This window comes from Miscanthus floridulus, chromosome 5, assembly GCF_019320115.1.
Source record: "Miscanthus floridulus cultivar M001 chromosome 5, ASM1932011v1, whole genome shotgun sequence".
In the NCBI taxonomy this organism is placed as follows: Eukaryota; Viridiplantae; Streptophyta; class Magnoliopsida; order Poales; family Poaceae; genus Miscanthus; species Miscanthus floridulus.
Genome location: NC_089584.1, coordinates 86,621,019 through 86,648,630, shown reverse-complemented (window position 1 = coordinate 86,648,630; position 27,612 = coordinate 86,621,019).

Below are 27,612 nucleotides of genomic sequence, written 5' to 3'. Positions count from 1 at the left end.
TTTTCCCAAGCATAACCTTTGCCTAGTCCCTGAGTAAAGCTAAACTCAGTAATGGATCAGGAGTTGCTACAATATTTTTACTCCTCAAAAGTAACACATGCATTCAATCAAAAATTCTCCTCCGAATTAGAATAAACTAATCTGACTTTCAAACTTACCCATATTACCTTCAACTATAGGGCTTCTTAACCTTCACTTAGGTCTTGAGCAATTGAAAGATAGAACAATCAAGTCAAGCACTATGTCTCAAGTTCTTTGTTCCAATATTGTTCTGAAGTTTTTATAAGTTTTCAAAAACTCACAGATTCCTATTGTATGACACTCTCAAGTCTCTCAATATATGTGGTATTTATGGATCCTCACCAAGGCAATAAAGATGTTATGTCTTTTTCTCTTCCTACTACTAAGGCTTATGTGGAGTTCATAGGTAGGGAGAAAGCTAGAGCATACTTGCAATACATATGTTGTAAAGTCAAACAATGGATCCAAAGAGACTTGAGTCATACAATCAAATCAAGATGTGCATGTGTGTGGATATATTGTGGATAACCTAATTCTACTATGCTCCTTAAAAACATCTCTCTCCTTTGAAACTTGGAAACAATTTGCTAGAGAGTAGGGGCTATCTTATTTGTCTTTTTTTCAGGCGGGCATCTAAGTACCCATTGTTTTAAATATCTCGGACACTTGTCCATTTTTTCTCATCTCTTCTTCTCTTTTTTTTATGAATAACTTTTGTATAGCCCCATGTCTCTTTTCTGCAACAAAACTTTTGAGAGATAGCAACAAGAACTTGGAGCATTTATTTGGTGGATGGGAAACCTAACAAGCATGTTTTTAGTGTTCACTCCTAGTGTAAGAGTAGAACATTTTTGGGTGAATCTAAATGGAAAGCATGTTCTTGCGTACTCCTAGTATAGGAGCAGCAAGTATATGTGTATGTGGTGTGTATGTGATCTTGATTTTAAGAGCATGACAAACCTCTCATTAGGGTCAACAAAGCTTGATAAAACTCAATGCAAAAGCAAGCAGCATATATGTGGAGGTTTTCTAGCCAAAATAACATGTATGGATTTGGTAGGAATTCAAGCTTTGTCATACAAGAACTCATCATGTAGCATTTTTTGTGTTTTTCTAAAGGTAAATCTCTAGAACTTTAGTGTTACTTGGAACAAGATAAATAACAGCTCAGACCTTCTCATATCATATCCGTCAATTACCTAGACATAGATCAAGCATTTGCTACCCACGAGTTCCAAGTTCAGAGTAAATCTTTATATGAAATCAGTCGTATCCAAAACTTGGGAGAATTCAAGGCTGAAAACTAGGTACTTGAAAAGGAATTACAATAGAGCAACTATTCATCATTTCCATTTAAGAGATTATTCTAAGTCCTCTTTATTTTATTCAGCTCTTAAAAACAAATTAAAGGAAACTAGACACATCTTTTATTTTGTTTTCTATTTTACCATTTCTTAACTATTTAAAAGAAACTAAAATTAAGACAAAAAGAGGAAAGAATACTTACCTAAATACACGGGAGTGCTTCTCCCCCAAGCTAGCTCTTTCGGTGAGGGTTTGGTGTTTTAAGTCCTTTGAACTAGACTTCTCCTTGTGAAGTTCATTGATCAAGTACCTTGTTTCGCTCTGAAGATGAGGATTCTTGTGATGACGCCTCTAATGGTGATGTCACCTTCTTCTGCCATATCCATCTTGGTTTTGAATTTGGACTTTGGTTTGACAGGTTCAGAACACTTGTAGAAATTGGGGAGTCAACTGTCTTTCCCCACACTTTGCTTAAGTGTGTCCTGCTCATAAAGACAAGGTAGAGATCAGGTGCATAGGCTCTATTGGTGGGAGAACACCAACAAACTCAAAACTTTATTTATTCTTCTATAACCTTAGGCACATTGAACAAGATAAAGTTGATGTTGTGTGTTTTGTTCACTTATGGGTGATAAGATCAAAGATTCAGCTGCTTAACCTATGGAAGGATTGTCCATAAGGTATTAATCTTTATATGATTGTGACTATCATCTACTAGAATTAGGATGTGCACTATTCAACTTATTTGGTTAAGACTATGGGATCAAGAAAGTGGTGCTAGGAACAAGCTTAAAGAACAAGACATGTTGAGCTAATCAGGTAAATTGTAACTCAAACATATTTTGTTTCTTATTTATGTGCCTACCAGAATCAAGGAAAAGCTTTTTAAATAATAACCAATTACCTTAGGATGTTACCTTTGTCATTGGAGCGTAATGTCACCATATGACAAAGGGTAGATGACTCGTGATGGTCCTTCCCTTTTGCTTGAAGTTTTCCTTCTTCAGCTAGTCTCATAGCTTGAGCTATTCATGAGTTTCTTGTCTCTTAGATTGCACCTTTTCTTTCTCATCCTTCTATCATGTCATCTTTCTGCTCTTCGATCTTTTGACACCTTGTTAGACCTTTTGCCTCACTCATTGTTTTATGCCTGCAAAAGATTAGTGGACAACACATACCCGAAGGAATATACAATTTTGAAACATGGGTTGTTTGTCTAGAATTTTATAATTTCCCTCTATGCTAATGAAAAGATGGTTTTGGGATTACTTTAGTATAGGGATCATGTTCTATACAAGCATGGCTTCAAGGCAAAAGGTAACTTGCAGCTAAAGACAAAGTGAATGATCTTTGATACTTATAGTTCTTTCATCCATGATGAATCAACTGTGTCTTCTTTGCGCCATGTTATTGGAGTTCGACATGTGCCTTGCTGCATCTCTGATTTGAATTCATCTTGTGACTTACCCAAATTGAGTTGAGAATTTCTTGCAAGGGTTAGTCCAACAAAATATTCAAGTGTCTACACAAGTAATTTTTAGTTCGATAACCAAACTAGACTCCATGTCTAATTTGGCTAAAGGAGGCTATTTAAGCTAAGCACCATGCTTAATTTAAACACCTATGGAAGTATGTGCAGTACTTCTAAACCAAAGCTTACTATGGCAGGCAAAGGTAGCATGAAAGCATTATAGAGATTTATTCAATTGATGATGAAAGAGCATGGTTGTTTATTTAGCAAATTGAGTATGGCTTAAAGGTAGAGACAACCAAAATAATCTAGCAGCATGGCAAAAGATTTTTTAGAGAAGTCCATCCCCCATGCTTGAATTTTGCAAATACAAAATCAAGTTTGGATGGATGTGATTAAATGTTGCATGATAATTGGTTGGACATACCTTGCGTCATCATTCCTTATTCTTTTTACTTCCGACCTGGAATGGTTAGTGACAAAAATACTCGAAGGAATATTTTTACAATTATATTTCTATGCTCATTTCATAAGGGTATCACAGCAAAAAGCGAAAGCTCATGTTACCTCCTAAAAGTTCTTGCTTTTAGGGCAAAAGCTCATCCTTGGGAAACCTTCTAATTGCACTCAAGTTGGTGAAGTAGTTTCTCCTCCAACATCAATCTTTGTGTGCCTATCTCAAGATTCATGCCAATGAGATTTGCAATATTTATGATAAACATATGCATCTACAACTACCCTTTCAAAATTTTAGGAACAAAAAGTATAAGGGGGTTGAAGACCTCATGTGCAGCAATGTTAGAGGGACCAATTAATTCAGGAGATTTCTCATATGAGCATGGATTGGATGAGGTGTTCATGAAATAACTTCCATGCTCATTGATGATATCTTCCTTTTCAAGCTCTACGGGTGTTTCTTCATGAATGTCTATAGATGGAAATATTGTTTCTAATCATTCCATGCCTATGACATTCATTGGACATTTTATTGTCCAAGATTTCCCATGGATTGGTGGCTCTCGGGTTGATCTTGTCTAAGGCTTCCTCCAAACTTGGATGAGTCATGTTTATTAAAGAGATTGATTTAAGCTTACTGTTTGGATCTAAGCCAAGTTTGGATTCTACCCATAAGGATTCAGTCCTTGTCCATCCATTCTTTAGCAATGACATATAAGTTCTTAATACATTCCTAGCCATTGATTGTTGCTCTTCTTGGTCATCCTTGTGGCCTTCATGACTCCTATACTTTGGGTGTCATGGTGGATTTCTAGGATCATCATGAGTTTGAGGAGAAAGAGCATAAGAGGAATCATCAGGGCAAGGATGGGTTTGAATGAGACATCTAATGTGGACATATAAGGGGAGAAGATAGAAATTGCTTCTAAATGACTTGGCTCTCCTATGGGTTCACTAGACATGCCATCCTTGAATTCTTCCCAATGTCCTATATGGGAATAAGTATGCTTTCTAAGAGGTCCCTTCTTGAGAGGAATTGAATTATATTGACTCGAAGGTCTCTTATAGAACTGGAAGTTTAAGCTTTTCCCAAAATCATTCAAAAAGATCATCCTCACAAGAAATTTCAAAAGGTTGAATTTCTTCTTCCTTTGGAGGATTTGGATTTTGGGGTATAGATGGTTCGGGATTGATAGCTAAACCTTGGGATTGAAAGTGGTTGTGATTTGGCTATCAAAACTTCCTCTTCTTGTTCGGGAGATGATTCCTTCTCTTCCTCAGGGGAGTTCATTATGAATGCTAGTGCAAGGAGTCTTTCCACTAATTCTACTAAGCATAGCCCTTGCTTCACTAGCAGACAAATGAAGGAAAGCTCCTCTAGAGGCTGCATCAAGGGATTCCATGGAATCCTTGCTAAGACCCATGTAAAAATGTTGAAGGAGCATTGAGTCTGGAATAGCAAGGTCTGGGCCAGTGATGATGAGTTCATTAAAACAATCCCATGACTGTACCAAGAGATTCTTCTTCTAGTTGTCTAAAATTTAGAACCTATTTCTGAAGGCTAACCACTTTAGAGATGGGAAAGAAGCATAAACAAAATTTAGAGCATAACGTTTCCCAATCTCCTTGCATACTTCCTATGGTTTGACTGTACCAATGTTTAGCTCTTCCCATCAAAGAGAACATAAATAACTTTCATCTTAAGGTTTTGTCTAGGCATGCCAGTGATGCATAAGCATGCACAGGTCTGTTCAAACTCTTGTAGGTGTGAGTATGGGTTTTTGTTGCCTTCTCCTGAGAAGAATTTATCCCAAATCAATTTTATAAAACACGGGCGCAGCTCATAGCCAGGTGTTAGGATGTGCTCTGAAGATTTTGGTGGCTTTAGGCTTGCGCTCGTGGGTTTAGCATATTGATAGATAGGAGTGGAATCCATGCTAAATGAAAAAATAAAAGAAAGAATAAAAGATAAAATGTTAAGCTAGGCTCAAAGTTAATTCAGCAACCGTTTCTCCTGACAACTGGCGCCAGAAAGCTTGTTGGTATATTTAACGCACACAGATAAATCCGCAAGTGCATGGATACCACTGTAGTTTTCACCCTAGAAGTATTCCAAGTATCGTATCCATAGGGAAACATGTGAGACTAACTATAGTCTAACCTAACTAAGGGTAGCAACAAGGTTAGGATAAATAGGTGACATAGAGAGGATAACTAAAGTTCTTTAGTTCTGACTTAGGTAAGCTTATGTCTTCTACTATTCAACTGAGGACATTACTAGGGAAAGACACCAGCAGAGGATGCTTTCCTTCACAACCGTGTCCTACATGCGCCTATAGACTGGGAGGTGGACTACGAAGGATTAACGAAGCTATATAGTACATGCTATATAGAACTTATGTCACTCACGCGATCTACCACCTTCTGAAATACAGAGTGCATCCATGATTAACCTAAGTCTAAGCACCATGCTTACACTTATGATTAATACTCTACTCCCCCTAGGAAGAGAATAAAGCACTCAAAAGAGAGTCGTGAACCTAAAGAACAATATAAACAAGATGCTTACTTGAATCAGAAGTTCATTACCAGAGAAATATTAGATGCAATCTTAGATAGAACTTGAATCCACCAAGGTACAAGCCGTAGAGAGAGAACCAACAGGCCGACACCTCCTCCAAAGTCTTCCCTCACTTTCTATCTCACTATTTCTATTCATAAGACTAGATCCTATAGAGGACTAATCTTCTCTTAATAGCTAGCTCTGATCCTGATGAGGAGAATATGAATTAGGGTTTTAGGATGGCTCCTAGGAGGGTGACAGGGGTTGGTATATATAGGACTGGAAGTATCCAACTGTGAGCCCTTGGATCAAACCGACTTAAAGGACGTCGTAGATGCAACCAAGGAGGCAGGTGGAAAACCTGACATTGCGACGCAAAGGTTGATAGGTGGGCCCAGGGGCCACCTAAACTATAGGTAGGGTCGCCTGGCCCCACATGGCAGCGCCTCGGTCTCCTCTTCGGTGATTTGCCTTCTGGAGTGTTCTAGAGTCTTCCCCGCGTCGGTTTTGTGGTGGAATTCCATAATTTTCTTTGACGAATAGGTCCCCCTTGACGGTTTTCTAAATAAACCCTGCTGAAAACACAGATTCACCAAAACTTGTGAATTTATTAGTTTAAACCCCTATACCTATGTTTGGTGATGGAATTATAAATAAATGTTGGTTATGTTCATGGCTTATAATTGATGTTAGTGACTGTCAACACTACCTTCCCCGGCAATGGCGCCAAAAATGCTTCTTGGTATTAATTAATGTGTCAATTGTTTTAAGTAGCCACCTATTATAAACCTATATCTCCTAACATTACTTTACTTGGTTGTCATCCCTAATGATGATGTCAGAGATGCTTGTTGGTACTACACAACATTACTACTAGAATAATACTAAGTAGTTCTTTATCGTTTTATGTGACTAGAAAGAATATATAAATATATGATTAAAAAGGATCTACAAGCGCACATATAATATACCATTGTAGTACTTTAACCAAGAGTATTCCAAGTATCGTTATTTATATTTTAACCATAGTGAAGGTCTAGCATGGACATGTATTGATAACTTATACTATTGAAGGACAAATAAACCATAACCAATGTTCTACTCATAACAGGGTTAAGTCATAGGATAAGATATATATGATAAGTATAATAATGATAAATCACTCAGAGTACTCCTTTCTATGGCATTAGCATGGTCAGGTAGAATATTAGAGGAATAATTCCTAAGTTATTCTTAATTACAAGTCAAAGTATACATTGATTAGTAGCAGTTATACCTAGTAGTCATTGCTAAGATCATCCTCATATCTACACATAAGGGATATTACTAAGAAAGGTTAAGAATAGATCTTGCTCTTCCTTCGTAACCGGTGCCTATATGTGCCTATATTCGGGGAGTAGACTACAAAGGACTCAATGGGAGTGTCACATCCGCGATCTACCACATGACCTAGAATATAGGGTGTATCCGTAGGTAAACAATGTATAAGCACCACGCTTACACAATGTCGACCACTCACCCCGTGCGCAATGGAGTAAGTGCTATACGAACTTATGGATGGATATAATGATAAACTAGCTATACTAAGCATATAACCAAAGTAAACGATGAACATTATAACAAATAACATGAATAAGATAAATTCTAATATTGTCATAACAATTGTAACTAGCATATAAAAGTAATGGATATACAAAAGAGAGGGGGTACAAAGATTATACTGAAGCATGCTCTTGATAAGATTAGGAATCCAAGCGAAGCCTGTTTGCCTCCCTCTAGACCTAGCCTAACTAGCTATGCCCTAAAATATGGTGGAGCTCTTTGGATGATTAAGGTTTCTATTTTCTCTAATAACTTATGCCTTTAGGGGGACAGGGGCTAATATATATTGGCCGAAGCGTCCAACCTGAGCCCTTGGATCAAACCGAACTTAAAGGACGGACATAGATGCAACCTAGGAGGTGGTGGAGAACCAACATTGCAACAAGGGGCTAATAGGTGGGCCCTTGGGGTCAAGCATCTTATAGGTGGGGCTGGCCGGCCTCACCTGGCAGCATCTCACCCTCTGCTTCAGGTGTGGAGTCCTCCCGAGTCTTCTGGTGTCTGTTTCGCTACGGATAAGTGCAATTAAATCTAACATGTATGTCCACCTTCATGATTTTCTGAATAAACCCTACAAAAAATACATATTCACCAAAACTTGTGGAATTTGTTAGTTTAAACCCCTAAACCTTCATTGGTGATTATATTTATGCCCTTATGCATGTTATATTGACAGTTTATAATGGTTGTTAACTACCATCAACATAAATGAAGGCTATGGATAAGTTAAGTGAGTAGGTCTAACTTAGTGAGATAGGAGTAAGTAGTTTATCATTTTGTATCAATACCTCAATACATATAAGTATCAAAAATAGGGCGATAGTAGTGGGGTGCCTACCTGTCATGAAGTCCTAATGACTATGGATGATCTTGACTATGCTTACATGTTCCTCACAATCTAGATTAACCTAAAAGAAGACATTGGATGAGTTGGAGACGAGTTCCTTGATTGGATAGAGAGATAAAGAGCATATGAGAGTGATCTTGTGATTTGGAGCTTGGGAAGACATATCTAATAGTGGATTAGTGTTACACTAATTACCATCTAAATAGGTGATAGGGTGGTTGGAACTTAGTGCCAAAGGCTAAACATTATAACATTTTAAAATATTTGACGGACACTCCGTTAGAAAGGATAGACGGTCCATGAAATAAATTCCTAAGCTAACAAGTTCAGGTTGGGTTCTGGGTGAATTGACAGAACATTCTGTGGGTATTGACATATGCTCCATGCTTTAAGGAAGGTTTCACAGAATGATCCGTGGTTGATCTTGGTGTCCTTTTCTTCATTGTTTTCTCTTCTTTTCTTCTCATCCTTCACTTTCTCACTCTAGTTCATCTTGTTCTTCATGTGTTCTTGATTTCTAGAAAGAGAGAGGGGGAGTGGAATGGGAGAGAGGTGAGTGAGTGAGTGGAGCTGGCTCCTTCATGCTGAAGACATTGGCCATTTCATGCTGACATGTTGGACCCACTAGGGAGAGTGGAGAACAACTCACTTTCCACTCAATTATGCAGACTTAGTGAATTGACGGATAGTCCTGTCAGTTACAATGGAATGTTTTGTCAATTCTTTTGACCTTGAGAAATTGATTTAGAAAATGGGATTTTTGGCATTGAGGCCATTCTTAATGTCCAAGAGATAGATAACCACTAGTAGAGAGATTAGGGATGTTGTTTAGCATCTTCCAGAAGGTATCCTTACGATGTTGAAGTCAAGTCGACCAAGGTTGACACCCTATTGACTTTGGTTGACTTGAGAAAACCAAAGAGATTGATTAGCAAATTTGGAGTCCTTGTCCTAGTAGAAGATACCAGGGATCTTTCAAGAGAATGATAAAGTGATCCTTGGGAGTTTGAGGGCATTTGCAAGGCAATCAAGGAGGTTCTACTTAAAAGGGCTTAGTTGCAACAACTTTGGGTCGTGACAATATCCATCTGCGATAGGATCCACAACATTTTGTCACATCTATCCTCACAACAACCTATAGGTAAAATTTTAGACCCACATCCATATCCGCGATCGCCTGCGGGTTTGGAACACCCATCAGATGTGTTAATGGCATAAATAATATATTATCATGATGGCATTAGCAAGTATATAAAGTTAAAATAGGCAATTTTTTCTCATCTTTGTATGATACATCTAATCATCTATCACATATATACCAAGTACTTGTGAAAGTTCCTAAAATAGACAAAATCTAAGGCACAAGTACCAAGCATGTTGTTGCCAATTGGATGCTTGACACATTTTTGCATAGGGTTGCCAATTATTTTGGAGGTACACATGGATGCAATTTGACACCCACACCCGACCCTCATTCATATCGGGTCTAGGCCCGGTTGAAAGCCCTAGTTTGGTTTTGGACAATTGATGAAACCTACTTGGACTAATCCTTGCATCTAAGTGTGTGACTAGATAGGGTGGTCCAATCTAAGTGGTGGAGCAAGATGAAGTCCATGGAGGTGAAGATGGACATGAGATGATGCTGATCAAGCTCCAACTTGGAAAAGAAGAAAGAGAAAAACAAAAACTAAGTGTTGATCAAGGCAAAGGTATCAAATAGGTTTTTGTTTTGGTAATCAAGACACTATAGAGAGTGTGATCACATTTAGGATCGATAGCCATACTATAAAGAGGTGAAATCTTTGGCTAAGCGGTTATCGAGTGCCACTAAGTGACATGATTCTTGCATATGCATTAGGGACCTAGTGTGCTAATAATTGACCCTTGAAAAATGCTAACACACGTGCACAAGTAATGAGACACTTTGGTGTTGGCACATGGAAACAAGGATAAAGTGATCACGCTTGAAAAGAGAAGAGACAGGGGAGTCGAACCCTAGCTCAGGAGGCGTCAGACTTTGCCTAGCCAGGTCCGATGGCTAACCCTAGCGCGCAAGCAGAGAGGAGGCAGCGTCAGACTCTGTGAATCTAGGGCATCGGGCTGGCTGGTGTCACTGTTCCTCGAGTCTGACGATGCCATGCTAACTGTCACACCCAATTTTAAGGATAAAATGGAGTGCGAAATCTTATGTGCGCCCAGAGATCAGTCACACACATAAGCCGACAAATTATGAATAGTATCATCACAAATGTTTATTACATCACGAATATGACAGAGTTATCACATAAATATAGCAGAAATAATAAAAAGATCTCTCGCGGAAGCTCCATATCACAGGGATGTCGACTGGTTGACCACAAGACTAGTAGTCCTCAGGAAAATCATCATACCCATGGTCATCTGTTACCCATCCGGGATTTTTATCCAAATAATGAAAATAAATAAGCGTAAGTACATGTCATACTCAACAAATGTAACATAGGGATCATGAGGCTCAAAGGCTTGACATAGGTTTAACAGCGTGCAACTTTTAGTTGTCATAATTTTAGCTTAAGAGTAGCAACAAGTTGTTTCAATTCCCAACGCAGAACACATGATCAAATGTAAACATGATTAATGAATAGCATAAGCAAATAAGGTTTAATGTTCATCTATTCCATAAATGTTCCAAGGCCGCTTGTGACCATGAGCATGGCTGATATACCAGTTTTACACTCTGCAGAGGTTGTACACTTTCACTGTGAGTCGTGATACCCATATGCCCGGGTTTATAACTCCCAAAACACTTCCAAGGTGAGTAGGCAGGGGTCACTATGAAGCCTTTCAAAGGTTCGTCTAACAAGTTAGGACCATTAGATTCACTCGGCAAACAGTTATAGGAACCCCCTGTCAAATGGCATAATTCCTTCACGGCTATAAACATAAGAGTAGAGGTTGTCCTATACCTGATTCATCAAGCCATTCTTACGCCAGTAAAGGTAACCACTAACAAGCTAGAAAAAGTCCTCATACTGAGCTAAAGCTAGAGCCATGTAGCCCTCACAGCTGTACTGTAAGTCCTGGATGATCACTTACAGATAAGTCCTTAGGGAGAGGAATCTGAAGCATTTAGAAAGTAGCTAAACACTCCAGCCTCCTGTTTCCATGTTGCTAAAAGTCATATTTTAATGTTTATTGCATATACCATTAGTCAAGTTACAAGATCATGGTTTAATTGAGCTCTAGCAAAGCTACCCAAATTCATAACCCATTGGTGACAAGATAATAGTTCAATTCTAGGAAATTCCTAACAAGATGACACATGCAACATGAATTTAATGAATTAAAGTGATTAGGAAACAAGGATGATCCCATGCTATACTTGCCTTGAGTAAAGTACTCCTGCTGGTCTTGCTCGTCAAAGTCGTACCCTTGATCTCCCACGAACTGCTCTCCGTCTGTACTCGTTAACTACAGCAACATACAAGCATCCAGGAGCAAACATGCAAAGCAAACAAGGCTACAGATTAGAACAGTACACCAACAGCAAAGAATCAAGATGAAAAGTTTGGAAAAAGAATCTATGTCTCGCTACGAACACACAGACGCGAAGATCACAAAAATCGGATCTAAAACAGAAAAGTTATGGATTAAACAAGTTTTCCTATAGCAAAATAATAAATTAAATCTAAGCTCGAATTTTAGAAGTTGGAAATCTACTTTATAGTAGCATGAATATGTAGATCACTTAATTATGAACCTAACGCAACTTGAATGGATCAAATCGGAGTTAAAACGGAGAAGTTATGGCTAAAACAGAAGCAGTGGCAATTCTGTAAATAGCTGAAAACGTATTTTAATCTAACCAAACCAAAATTTGCTTTCTAAAGAAAGAAACGAAATCTGAAAAAGCGCTTTGGACTGCGGGTTAACACCGAAATATTTATAAGGATGTATTTGCAAAATCGGCAGCGAAGGGGTATCCTTCGATCTGAGCCATTGGATTAGATCCGAACGGCTTAGATCAGATCCGGTGAAAGAGAGAGAATGACATGCGCCGGAACAGTGCCGGTGGCGACTGAGCGACGGCGGCGCCATGAGTGACTCGCTGGAGCACTCGGTTCTTGGCCCACAGCGCATGGTTTTTCAAATGGAGACACTCGAGAGAGAGAGAGGAGGGGATGGGGATCTCACCCGAACTGAAATAGGCGAGCAGGAGGCAGCGAAGGCGGCGTGGCGCACGGTGGATGGCGGTGGTCGACGGCGGCGCTCGAGCGTGGTGCGGCTGTGGCTACTAGGGCAAAAAATCCAGATGTCAGATGGGATAGGAGACAGAGGAGGGGTGCGGCGCTATTTATGGGGAAGGATACTTGAGTGGCACGCCACCTCGGAGGTCGTAGAAGCTCCGGACTCGGCGTCTGTAGGGGTATTAACCCCTATACCCTTACGGCTAGGCTTGGGCCGGCCCGGATCGATGGGTCCGGTCCACCAAAAGACGACGTGCGGCCCAGCCAACCTGATCGGAGTCCCACACAAGGAGTCAAGGCGGATTTGGCGATCAAGCAAGATCCTGGTCGGTTAGAATAGGAATCCTTATCCGGCCACATATGGCAATTGTAACTGGCTAGGATTAGTTTCCAGATCTTTAACCCTGCCCCCCGGACTATATAAGGCGGGCAGGGGATCCCTCTAAAAAAACATCTCTCATTGACATACAGCAATACAAATCAGACGCAGGATGTAGGTATTACGCCTTCTTGGCGGCCGAACCTGGATAAAACTTCATGTCTATCTTGCGTCACCGTCTTGTTTGTAGCTTGCGCATCTGTCTGCCAACAATCTACTACCTTGGGCATACCCCTAGGTAGACTGCCGACCATATTTCGTCGACAGTAGCGTGCCAGGTAGGGGGTATGCGTACTGTTCTCCAAGCAAACAAGATAGTCATCGTCTCCGGCTCCATGGCTACGCCGAACGGCCTCACGTTCACCGTCGGCCAGATCACCTGGACCACCGGCTCCGACGACTTCATCGCCATGGCCACGGAGGAGGCGTGGATTTAGTCTGCGCCGACCACTGCTTCACCTGCGTCGGCTACGGCTCCGACCACGATGGGTACGGTTCTGACCACGATGGATCTGGCTCCAACCATGGTACATCTAGCTCCGACCATGCCTGCATCATCTTCAGCCACGCCGACGACTCGTCGTCCGCTTCTCCGCAACAAAGGGAAGCAGATCGACAACACCGACCTGCTCGACTCCATCGATCGGGTCGGCACCAAACTCGCTGAAACCCTGGCTCTGGTAAGTACGATTCAAAGTCAACCTAACGAGCAGGTAACCGCTCCCCACAACAGATCTACCCGACCAGCTCGGACCAGTCATCCTGCACGGCTTGGTATAGATCTCGTGGTCATATCTACTCCTGAAGGGCGCTCCGCTCGTCACTGGCTAGCCTCCGCAACGGGTCTCTGGCTCTCCGAGTATGAAGCCTCGATGGAGAACCACCAGGTCCAGCCCTACGGCCTGCGAAACGCTGCCTCCAGCTACGCGTATAACCTACAATGCCGCTTGGGTCTGTGTTTTATGCACCGACCTCGACCGAAGCCACGCAACTTCATCAACATGATCCGGACTGAAGATTATCAAGAAGGATCCATCCACACAGTCCAAGAGGGCGACTCCAGCTCCTCGTCTGGCATCGCATCTAATGCATCTGTCTACACCGAGCTTCAGCATCACGAAGATGACGGTGCCAAGTATGATCTGGATCTGCCAGACCACGCCCCGGGGTTTTCACAATTCCCGTCTTTCCCACCAAGACGAGGGGATTTGATCCATGTTGTCAGCAATGACGAACCGCCAGCGGTTGGCGAAACAGAACAAGAAAGGACTGCGCGCGAAGCACGCAATATTGACCGGTTTAATCGCCGACAAATCGAAGCCGAAGCAGACCAGGAGGCGCGACGCATAAGGGTCTAGCCACGTGACCTCAATGATGCTTTCGATAGGGTGGGGGACAAACAGGTCTTTAGGACTCCAAGTGCCAACATAGCTGTCACCATGGCGATAATGCAACAGCTACCCAACACCCCGGAAACCCAAGCGGTTCACGATGAAATACAAGCCTATCTGACGGCTGCCATGGCCCAGACCGTAGAGATTGTAAATCAAGTCTGGGCTCCATCTATCTCAGTCAAGTCAAGCCACAGCCGCCAGCTCCCAAGTCGCTCACAGCCACTCAACCCACGTGGCTTGCGCAACAACGACCCATCAGACAACCGTCAAGGTGGAAACGGTGGCCACGATGGTGGTCAGGATGACAACCGCCGTCGGGAGGACAACTATCATGACGTCCGGGACGATAATCGCCGAGACAACCGCGACAATCACCGTGATAACTGTGGTCGCAGGGCTAATCCAGGTGGCAATTGAGATCGCCACGATGGCAATAATGATCTCCACCATTACCTCAGTGGACGCGATCTGCGCGCTCGCATCAACCAGAGAGCCGACGATCGAGCATCCTATGAAAGCTATCGCCGTATGGAGTATGACACTGCCCACGGTCCGCCGGGTTTGAAGCAGTTTACTCCACACCTTTGCCAAGTCATATGGCCCAAGAATTTCAAGCTTGAGAAACTTCAGAAGTACAACAGTAAGGAAAACCCCAAATTATGGGTCATGCTCTACAAAACTACGTGCAGATCAGCCATGGCTGATGAGCATGTCATGTCTAACTACTTCCCAGTCGCTGTTGGCCACATAGGTCACCAATGGCTGGTCAGCTTGCCGGCGAACTACTTTGATTCTTGGTAGGAGCTTAAGCAAGCCTTCATCGACAATTTCATCGCTACTTGTGAACAACCGGGCAACAAGTACGATCTGCAACGGATCCGAGATCGAAAAGATGAGCCACTGCGCAAGTACGTCCGGCGTTTCTCAGAGATGCGCATCAAGGTCCCATCAATCTCCGACAACGAGGCAATCGAGGCTTTCATCACTGGCCTCCGCTTCCACGACGCCCTAAGAGACAAGCTCCTCTGGAAGAGACCTGAATCGGTCATAGCACTCCTAGCCACCGCTAAGAAATATGCGGACACCGACGACGCTAAGAAGATAATTATTGAAGAAGCAGCAAGGGTTCCACGCTCCGACCACCTCCCACACCACGACGACTACCGCGGCAACCATGGTCGGAACGACAATTTTGACCACCGCAACCAGCGCAACGACTCCCGCGACCACCGCGACCAACGTAATCAGCAGCGTAACCGCCGTGACGATTACAGGAGCAAGCGTGCTTGGGAAGACGATGGTGAGGTCAATACCATTAAAAAGGGTGGTGGACGTCGTAATTACGAAGACGACTATGCCAAAGCACTGAAAGGGCCCTGCCAGCTCCATCCTAAGTCAAACCATACCATGGAGAATTACCACGTTCTCAAGTCTATCTATACACGTCAACAGGCTCTAGATACATCCGACAAGCCTAACGATGCAGGGGAACAGCGCAACGAGGATAACGACGACGACGATGCAGACCCTCATCACAAGTACATCAAGCCAACCGATCACGTGCACACCATCATCGGGGGCAAAGTGTCCATCGAGACTAGGCGGGAACGCAAGCTGCTCGCCCGAGCTTGCTTGAACATGTCCAACGCCGACAACCTCCTCGCTGATCCGCGGCTCCCTCCGTGGTCTCACCGCGAAATATCTTTCAGCAGAAGGGACCAATGGGCTGCAATTCCTGAGCCAGGACGTTTTCCCTTGGTCCTCGATCCTTGTATCAACAAGGTCCAATTCGACAGAGTACTAATCGACGGCGGCAGCTCCATCGATATACTATTCAAGAACAGTCTGCCCGCCCTGAAGATAGCTCAGGTGGATCTCAAGCCATACGAGGCATAGTTCTGGGGTGTCCTTCCCAGATAGAGCTCTACGCCTCTCGGGCAGATTACGCTACCTATGCAGTTTGGGACCCCAGACCACTTCCGCACTGACTACGTCAACTTCGTGGTCGCTGACTTTGACGGCACCTACCATGCTATTCTTGGTCGACCGTCGCTCACCAAGTTCATGGCCATACCTCATTACAGGTATCTGGTGCTCAAGATGCCTACCGAGAAAGGAGTCTTAACCCTCCGAGGCAACATGTATGCGGCTTACACCTGCGAAGATGACAGTTTCAAAATAGCAGAGGCCCACGACCTCTCTATTTGCATGGCCGAGACCATGCTCGACGCTAAGAAGACCTCAGCCGATCACCTGGAGATCCCAGAGCTCGAGGCTCCACGCAAGAACATCAAGTCCAAGGAGCACAAGGTGATCCAGCTGGTCGACGGTGATTCTAGCAAAACGGCCCTTATCGGGGCCAACCTAGATCCCAAATAGGAAGATGCGCTCGTCAGGTTCTTGAGGAGCAACGCGGATGTGTTCGCATGGAAACCTGCCGACATGCCCGGTGTACCTCAGAACTTGATCGAGCACTCCTTGAATGTCAACAGCAAGGCCAAACCTATCAAGCAGAAGCTACGACGGTTCGCTCATGACAAAAAGGAGGCGATTAGGGTAGAAGTTACATGGCTTTTGGCAGCCAGATTTATCAAAGAAGTGTATCATCCAGAGTGGTTAGCCAACCCGGTTCTTGTACGCAAAAAGAATAATGAATGGAGAATGTGCGTTGATTACACTGATCTCAACAAACACTGCCCTAAGGACCCCTTCGGCTTACCTTGCATAGACGAGGTCGTAGATTCAACCGCCGGTTGCGAGCTCCTTTCCTTTCTCGATTGCTACTCTGGTTATCACCAGATCGCTCTCAAAAAGGACGATCAGATCAAGACGTCTTTCATCACGCCCTTCGGCGCCTACTACTACACGACTATGTCGTTCGGGCTCAAGAATGCCGGGGCTACATACCAACATGCCATTCAGGCCTGCCTCACAGACAAGATAAAAGACGACCTTGTAGAGGCCTATGTGGATGATGTAGTTGTCAAAACCAAGGAAGCACATACCCTTGTTGACAACCTAAAACACACCTTTGCAGCCCTCAATACATTCCAATGGAAGTTAAACCCAAAGAAGTGCATCTTTGGTGTTCCTTCCGGTATATTGCTAGGCAACGTCGTCAGTTACGATGGCATACGCCCCAATCCGGAGAAAGTCAAAGTTGTCTTAGACATGAAGCCCCCAAAAAGGTGAAGGATGTCCAGAAGCTTACCGAATGCATGGCCGCTCTCAGTTGTTTCATATCAAGATTGGGAGAAAAAGGACTACCATTTTTCAAACTGCTCAAAGCATCCGAGAAGTTTGAGTGGTCGGATGAAGCAGACGCTGCCTTCACGCAGCTAAAACAATACCTTACGTCACCTTCGGTCCTCACTGCTCCCAGAGAAGATGAAACTCTCCTACTTTACATTGCGGCAACCATTCGGGTGGTCTCCACTACCATGGTGGTCGAGCGCGATGAGCCGGGCCACGCCTATAAGGTACAACGGCCGATTTATTTCATCAGTGAGGTACTCAATGAATCCAAGACCAGGTACCCACAGATTCAGAAACTGCTCTATGCCATACTGATAACATCCCGAAAGTTGAGACATTACTTCGACGGATATCGGGTGGTGGTCATGACCGAGTACCCTTTGGGGGACATCATTCGCAATAAGGATGCGAACGGGCGCATCGTCAAATGGGCAATGGAGCTATGCCCCTTCTCCTTGGAATTTGCAAGCCGTACTATGATCAAGTCTCAGGCACTCGTCGATTTCATCATCGAGTGGACAGACTTAAGTACGCCTGACTCCCCGGGATTCGACGAGTATTGGACAATGTACTTCGACGGCTCTCTCAACATTGGCGGTGCGGGAGCAGGAGTCCTCTTCGTGTCACCATCCAAGGAGCAGCTCCGGTATGTCCTCAGGATTTATTTCCCAGCATCTAATAACGCCGCCAAGTATGAAGCATGCCTGCATGGTTTACGCATTGCGGTTGAGCTTGGTGTTAAACGTCTCTATGTCTACGGAGACTCGACTCTAGTCATTAACCAACTCAACAAGGACTGGGACATGACCAGCGAAAAGATGGACGCATACTGCAAATCGATAAGAAAGCTGGAAGGCAGGTTCTATGGCATCGAGTATATACACGTGGTTCGGGACAAGAACCAAGCAGCAGATGCGCTGTCAAAGTTAGGATCTTCCCGAGCCAAAATCCCACATGGTGTATTCGTCCAAGACCTGCTCACGCCTTCCATCGAAGGGGAAGATTCCACAGCAGACAAGCCTCCAGACCAGTAATTGGTGGCTACGGTTCCGGCATCGAGCACCATCGAGCCGCCTCCGACCACTCATGAGCTCGACTGGAGAATACCTTTCATCAATTACTTAACAGATGGCAGCGGTTATACTGATCGGACAGAAAACGAGTGCCTGATACGTCGCAGTAAGCAGTATCTGCTCGTCGAGGGCAAGCTATGGCGAAAAAACGCAAAGGTGGAAATCTTGATGAAGTGTATAACCCAGGAAGAAGGCGAACATCTCCTAGACCAAATCCATTTTGGCTCCTACGGCAACCACGCGGCCTCAAGAACACTGGTCGGTAAGGCTTTCTGAGCGGGGTTCTATTGGCCGTCAGCAGTAGCCGACGCAGAAAAGCTAGTCCGCCACTATGAGGGTTGTCAATTCTTCGCCAAGAGAATCCATGTACCAGCACATGAGATCTAGACAATACCAGCCTCTTGGCCCTTCGCATGCTAGGGACTGGATATGATCGGGCCCTTCAAACCGGCTCCTGGGAAATTTACATGCGTCTTTGTGCTGATCGATAAATTTTCTAAGTGGATAGAATACATGCCTTTGGTACAGGCATCCTCAGAGAAGGCTGTGACATTCCTCGACTAGGTCATCCACCATTTTGGCATACCCAACAACATCATCACTGATCTGGGTACTCAGTTCACCGGGAACACTTTTTGGGACTTCTACGATGAAAGGAGCATAGTAGTAAAATACGTCTCGGTAGCGCACCCTAGAGCTAATGGACAAGTCGAGCGGGCAAATGGCATGATCTTGGACGCATTGAAGAAGAGGATGTACAGAGAAAATGACAAAGCTCCCAGAAGATGGCTCAAGGAGTTACCAGCCGTGGTCTGGGGCCTTAGAACTCAGCCCAGTCGTAACACCGGCGTCTCACCATACTTTATGGTTTATGGCGCTGAGGCAGTCCTCCCACCAGATATAGCTTTCAGATCAGCACGGGTAGAGAACTTCGACGAAGGCAAGGTCAATGAAGTACGGGAGCTAGAAGTGAACAACGCATAAGAGAAAAGGCTCGATTCTTGTGTACGTACGGCCAAATACCTTGCTGTTTTGCGCAGGTACTACAACAAGAACGTTAAAGAGCGTTTCTTCATGGTTGGGGACTTGGTCCTGAAGTGGAAGATGAACCAGGCTGGTGTCCACAAACTCGCAACCCCATGGGAGGGACCCTTCATGATCAAGGAAGTCACACGACCAACGTCTTACAGGTTAGCTCACATGGACGGTACGAACGTACCAAACTCGTGGCACATCGACAAGCTTAGACGTTTCTATGCTTAACTACTGAGATATGTACTCCTCTTGTACTTTTGATTTACTTCAATAAAGCAATTATGATTTCTCCGACCACTCTAATGTGTCACTTCGAATTTTATGGTTAAGCATAGAAACGTCTCTGACCACTCTAATAGCCAGTAAAAGCCGACCACCACTCCTTCTATGGTTTTTGGAGCAGGCCCTGTCTCTGGTTCCTCCCAACACGTGCATGGGATCTGCTCTCTACGTTACGGGTGATCGGCAGGTCCCTCTTGGTTTGACTTGTCCGCGTCTACGTGTGCACAGGTCACTGTACCTCACACTCTGACCACATGGCAAACTAGGGCCGCACAAACCTTTCGGGATGATGTGTCGAGCAAAATGGTACAACTAAATAGAACGTTAACATGTTCTCACTTAGTTACACCAACATAAAGTTTCAAGCTTAAATACGTTTTATATAAAGCAAACAAGCTTATAATGATATACAGTTATGTTATTACAAGCTTGCCTGAAGAGGCTCAAGTTTACAATAACACAACTATGTCCTCCTTCTACAGCTCTAAGCCTACTACATTGGCTGGTCGGGGCGCATGGCACTTACTGCTCGCCGCTTCCGATATCCTACTCGAGTCTCGGGGACTCTTGTGCTAGTCGAGCTAAAGGGGATGGCCTTGCCGATGCCTGGCTGGTTGAGACCACAGGCTTCGTTGGTTGGCTTGCAACTGATGGCGTTTCCAGCTGACTTGTCGATGGCGTACCCTGTACAGGTGCTGTCCCACCTCCACACAGGTTAATGTCGCCAATTATCTTTGACGACAAGTCCAACTAGGCCGTCTGAAGCTCCTCCGCCTTGTCTGGGTCTACCTCCTTTGGGTACCCAGCCTCCAAGCGCTTGAGATCGATCAGGGGGTAGTGGGCACGCACCATGCTTAGTACATGGGCACCCATGTACTCACCCGCCTCCTTCTCGAACTCTTGGAACCATCCCCACGCTTGTCTGCATCTCTCGACTAGTCTGAGCTGGGGCGTCCTTGGCTCTTCCTCTGTGAGCGCCGGGTCGATAAGGTCGAGGATGGGCATAATGCCAGTTGCCACTTCTTGGCATTGGTTCTTCCACGTGTCCCGCTCCTCGGTGGCCTCGAGGCATCGTGCTTTCCAGCCGTCACGCTCTTTGATCATGGCCTCTAGATGCCTCTTGGCATTAACTTTTATAACTGAACACCGTACAAGACATCAAATGTAATGGCACGATAAGACAAGGCGGGCAACAGAATGAGAAAGGTGGTCTGGTATACTTACTTTTCAGTTCCTCCTTCATCTTGGTCGTGCGGTCCCGGAGTTCAGACTAGTCGCGTGCTAGTTTCTCGTTGTCCTCCCTCAGGCGACCACATTCTACGGTCACATGGCTATTCTCCCCTTGGAGGCGGGTCACTTCAGCTTCTAAACCTGCATTAAAGCTGTTACTGCCAACAATGCAACCACACAAGTCCTGCACTTGCTACGATAAGATGAAAACTTACTTGTTTTCTCCCGCTCTTTGTTATTGAGCTGGCCGACCAGGTTTTGGTTCTGTGCCTCTCACTCTGTCCTCTCCTGGTCAGCGGCTTTGAGCTGGCGGCGCAAGCGTTCCACCTCGGCCGCTAGTTCTTTATTGTTCGCCGTGATCCCCTCAATCTGGTCGAAGCACCTCTTTTGGTACTTTGCGGTCTTCATCAAGTCCTGCATATAGACAAGCTAAGTCAGACAGTTCGACTACATAACAGGGTCGAATGGTCAAACCAGACATACCTAGACTTCTGTCACCAGACGCTTTGCCGCTCGTTCAACTTTTAGGGTCTCTTCGACCTCTGGGATTTCTTTGTGCATAACCCACTCCTCGTTCCGCCAGCGCAACACATATACATGTTGTCACTTATCTTGGGGATAGCCCAGGACCTCTTCTACTTTGTCCTCTTCAGCCTCCTATTCAGGGGGCGGCGCTGGTCTGGAGTCTACAGTCTCCGCGACCACCATGGCTTTCCCACGAGCTGTTGCATCGGCAAGAGTGCTCTGTGCCACCTCCGGCTACTGCTCCTCGGCTTGGTCTGGTTCCCTTGGCGCCAAGGTATCCACCTCAGCAGGGTTAGTGCTTGGAACACTTGTATTTAGCTCGGCTATCTTCTCGACCAGCTGCTCGGGAACTGTCGTCGGGCCGCTCGCCTGCTGAGGTTCCGGTGGAGTTTCTTCTACAGGTTCCTCCATAGCTGGCTGCTGGGCAGTTTTTTCCGCCATTGCTGGCGAAGTCGTGCCGCACCCGGCTAGCTGGTTGGGATTTTCGGTGGACGCCGACCTAATATATCAGAGAAAAGTTCAGAAGACAATAGTATTCAATACAAATTGTAAGCTTACATCAAAGTTACAGATACTTACAGCTTGGAAGCGCAGAATGATGTGGAGAAGGAGTGTCTCTTCGACCGCCCCTGCTCCACATGCTCGGCAGGTTCCACTGGATCTTTTTCCACCACCGGTACAGGCGCCGGGGTTTGATGCTCGACATTTCCCCTGCTTGTCCTCTGTGCTGCAGTGGTCGGTTATGCGATCACTGCTGGCACAGAGGAGCCACCCTGCTCTGTCGACACCATTTGTCTCCTCTTCTTTCGAGGGATGAGCCGAAAGATGTCCGCATCCTCTGCTTCGTCGTCTAAAAGGGGAAGATGGCTTAGCACTGTTTGTTGGCAGCCGGCCGCTTGCCAGCAGCTCTGGTCGATGCATCCTCTGCAACCTCGAGTTCCGCCCAGTGGACGTCTTCGATCCTGGCACTGGTCTGGGCGGCTGGGCTAGCAATTTGCGGCCAATCCACACCAGGGGGCGGAGACACGAACACTGCTGCCCGGTCATGACCATTATTCTAAGAAACATAGAGGAGACAATAGTCAATTTCTTGTTACAACATGATTCTATAGGTACAAGGAAGTATCATTTACCTTTGGGGGAGGTCGGGCCAGCTTGAAGGCATGCTCGATGTCGTTTAACCGGACATAATTGGGATCGGCTAGGTTGAATAGCTCCCCAATCCTGGCCTTGACTTCTATCTTGTCGAGCGCCTCTTTCCTGGTCCTCGTTGGATCTATGCTCCCCTGGTACTCGAAGCCAGGATGTACCCTCTTCTGGCAGGGCTAGATCCTTCGGCTGATGAAGTTGCCGACCACGCTTGGACCATCCAGCTTTCCCCACGAGATCATCCTGAGCAGTTCTGCGATCTGCTCCAAGTTCTCGGGCTTCTCCGACCAGCTGTTCTTCTTCTCTGGAATCAACCCCGCGTCGCATAGGGTGATTGTGTTCGGCTCTTTGCGGATGTAGAACCACTTCTTGTACCACTCGTCCAGTGAGGTGTTCCAGGGGCAGTGCAAGTATTAGGCTTTCATACCATCACACAGATTGAGGTAGACGCCTCCGGCTGTCTTCGAGCCACCGCTCCCTTTCTTCTGCAGATAGAACAGGTGACGAAAGAGGTTGAAATGGGGCTGGAAGCCACCATAGGCCTCGCAGAGATGGATGAAGGTGGAGACAAGAAGAATCGAGTTGGGATGCAGATTGCAAATCCCAATCTCGTAATACAAGCAGAGACCCTGAAGGAAAGGGTGCATTGGAACCCCAAAACCCCGCTTGAAGAAATCCTCGAAAACCACAATCTCACCTGGTTGTGGATCGGGGAAGCTTTCCCCTTCCGGCGCACACCATCCCGCGAGTGCCTTGTTGTGGAGCACTCCCATGGCGACGAGGTCTTCGATGGTCTGCTCATTGCTCCGTGACTTCCACCACTCCTTCGCCATGACTCCGCCTTTCTTCTGGGCATCTCTCTTCGCCATTAGTCTGTCCTTACTAAGGGGGTGGATGCGGTGGCGAGGGGATTGGTGATGATTTTTGGAGGAATAGGGTTCGGCAAGAGGAAGAAGAAGGTTGCGGCGGCGAATGACAATGGGGATCGGTAAAAGTAACTTACCAGATCTATATTATAAATAACAAAGAGCTCCGTTGTTTCGTCCGCCCGAGACTCTTGGGAGATGTGCGCACGCGCCGCAGATGGTTGTTCACACAACCTCGAGATCTACGCCAGTAAACGCGCCCCATCGTTACTAGTGTACGCGCCTCTTCGTTGATAGTGTAAGAGGGCCCACACTGACGCACCTCCATACAGGTGCCAAGCGACTGTTTGCCAGAAAAGAGCAAGAAGATAGAGTGACGTACTATACCCATCTGCTATTTTTGACCAGACGTGTCAGACTGAACTTGACAGAGAAAGGAGATAAATAAATACACCAAATAATATTACAAGCGGTGTTCGTATTTTCGCTTCATTTTTTGTGCTCAAGGATAGATCAGACTACTACAATGCTCGGGGACTGCCCAGACCACTGCAATGCTCGGGGACTGCCCAGACCACTGCCGTGCTCGGGGACTGCCCAGACCATGGCCATGCTCGTGGACTGCCCAGACCACTACCGTGCTCGGGGACTGCTCCGACAACTTATGTGCTCGGGGACTATCCCGACCACTGCTCGGAGAATGGTTCTCCTCGGCTACATGTGATTTGTACTCACATACAGTTGAGAGACATTTATTTAGACCTTGCTACAAGGCTCATACCTCGCCTTCCAGCAAGCTCGGGGACTACGTCGGTACGATGCACCTGCCGGTGCATCTCATTTTTGTTTGTACGACAATTGGGTTCTCAACTTAAGTGGGAATTCTCTTTAGACCCTGGCACCACGTGCCTACGTCACCTACTACCAGGCTCGGGGACTAAGTGGGCACACTTTACCTTGCGGTGAATGTGTTTGTTTTTCGACCCCTACGCCTCTGACGTTCAAGGACGCTATGCTTCAAGACCACTTACATTTCTTTCCAGAAATACATGTGGGCACACTTCTTAGGACGGAAATCTTTTTCTTTTTTCTTAAGAGCACCATACATTCTTCGGACAATTTACTTCTCCGGCGATGACGGTGGTCAGAGATGTCAAGGACTCAAGCCTTACTTGTCGGAGAAGGTTAAAATGGCGTGTCGCAGCATAATACATGGTGCTCGAGGACTAGCTGTAGGGGTATTAACCCCTATACCCTTACAGCTAGGCTTGGGCCAGCCCGGATCGATGGGTCTGGTCCACCAAAAGACGACGTGCGGCCCAGCCAACCTGATCGGAGTCCCGCACAAGGAGTCAAGGCAGATTTGGCGATCAAGCAAGATCATGGTCGGTTAGAATAGGAATCCTTATCCGGCCACATATGGCAATTGTAACTGGCTAGGATTAGTTTCCAGATCTGTAACCCTGCCCCTCGGACTATATAAGGCAGGCAGGGGATCCCTCTAAAAAACATCTCTCATTGACATATAGCAATACAAATCAGACGTAGGACGTAGGTATTACACCTTCTTGGTGGCCGAACCTGGATAAAACTTCGTGTCTGTCTTGCATCACCGTCTTGTTTGTGGCTTGCGCATCTGTCTGTCGACAATCTACTACCTTGGGCATACCCCTAGGTAGACTGCCGACCATATTTCATCGACAGCGTCGGTGCGGAGGAGGAGTCCGAGCCGGCCACAACATGAGGAAGGAGAAGCCTAACCAGCGGGCTTGGTCGGTCAGTGGCAGAAGGAGGCATGCGGTCTACGGGAGCGGGCGTGCGGCTGGGCCGGCGCCTTGCTGGGCCGCGCGAGCTGATCATTGCGGCGCGCCAGGGAGAAGGCAAGCTGGGCTTCGGCCCAAGCGGGGAAGAGATCGTCAGCCTTGGAAGGAAAGAAGCGGCCACGGGCAGCAGTAGGCCTACGGGCCAAAACAGAGGAAGGAGAAAGGATTTTATTCTTTTCTTTTTCCATTTTTTTCCAAAGAAATTTTGAAGGCAAAATTCAAATCAAGTTCAAATTTGAGTTCAAATCAAACCATTCCAAAAATTAATATGCAGCAGCATGAATGCACACACATGGTCATTGACCTATTTTTTATTTTAATTCGATAAAATTATTATTTTTCTAAATTCAAATGCCCACAAAATACTTAGTTAACCAATTTCCTCCTAGTTTAAAATGTTGTAAAATCTAGGGTGTTACAATTCTACCCCCCTTAAAATAAATCTCATCCTCGAGATTCGGACGATGCTTACTCAAATAACTGCGGGTATGCTTTCCTTAGATCCTCTTCTCTTTCCCAAGTAGCCTCATCTTCTGTATACCGATTCCACTGAACCTTACACATCTTTATAACTCGGCTCCTTGTAACTCTTTCTGCCGTCTCCAAAATCCTTACCGAAAACTCCTCATATGTGAGATCTTCCTTAACTATAAGCTCCTCTAATGGTATCTACTCCTCAGGTACTCACAAACACTTCTTTAGCTGAGACACATGGAACACATCATGTACACCTGACAAACTCTCAGGCAATTCCAACTGATAAGCTACTTCACCACGTCTCTCCAAAATTTTGAAAGGTCCAATATACCTTGGTGCCAACTTTCCCTTCATGTTAAACCTTTTCACACTTCTCATAGGGTTCACCATCAAGTAGACATAATCACCTACTTCAAAAACTAATTCTCTTCTTCTAGTGTCGGCATAGCTCTTCTGTCGAGACTGAGCTACTCTCAAGTTATCTCTGATCATCCTTACTTGCTCTTCTGCGTCTCTCAAAACATCTGGTCCGAACACTTGAGTTTCTCCCATTTGATTCCAAAACAACAGGGTTCTACACTTTCGTCCATAGAAAGCTTTGAAAGGTGCCATATTGAGACTTTTCTGATAACTGTTGTTATACGAGAACTCTGCATAAGGCAAACTCTTGTCCCAACTTGTACCATACTGCAACGCACAAGCTCTCAACATATCCTCTAATATTTGATTAATTCTCTCAGTTTGCCCATCTGTTTGAGGATGATATGCTGTACTAAAATTTAACTTGGTTCCCAATGAACTATGTACTTGCTACCAAAAATGAGATGTAAATTGGGTACCTCGATCAGACACAATTTTCTTGGGAACCCCATGCAGACAAACTATCCTCTCCATATATAACGCAGCCAATTGGGGACCAGTATAGGTAGTCTTGACCGGTAAGAAGTGAGCAACCTTAGTTAACCAATCTACTATTACCTAAATCGAATCATAACCTCTCTGAGTACGTGGTAACCTGACTATAAAATCCATACCAACTTCTTCCCACTTCCACTCAGGTATCTTCATTGGTTGCAGCAATCCTGCAGGTCTTTGGTGTTCGGCTTTGACTCTCTGACATGTATCACACAAAGCAACATATTAAGCAACATCTCTCTTTAGTCCGTACCACCAATACTTCTCTTTCAAATCTAAATACATCTTAGTACTTCTAGGATGAATAGAGTAAGTAGACTGATGCGCCTCATGAAGAATTGCCTCTTGTAAAGCCTTATCCTCAAACACACATAGCCTTTTCCCAAACCAAAGAGTTCCATTGTCATCCATATGGAATCCTGGTGCCTTACCCATCACTATGTTTTCCACTATCTCTCTCAACTTCGCATCTTGTAACTGTCCTTTACGTATTTCTTGCTCCAATTTAGGCTCCAACACCAACTCCATTGCATTAGTGACAAATCCTAAATTCAGTCGCTCAAACTTAGCACACAACTCACTTGACATCGATGTCACTTGCACCTCATTGGCATAACTCTTCCTACTAAGAGCATCAGCGACAACATTCGCCTTTCCAGGATGATAGTGTACCTCCAGATCATAATCTTTGATCAACTCTAACCATCAACGCTATCTC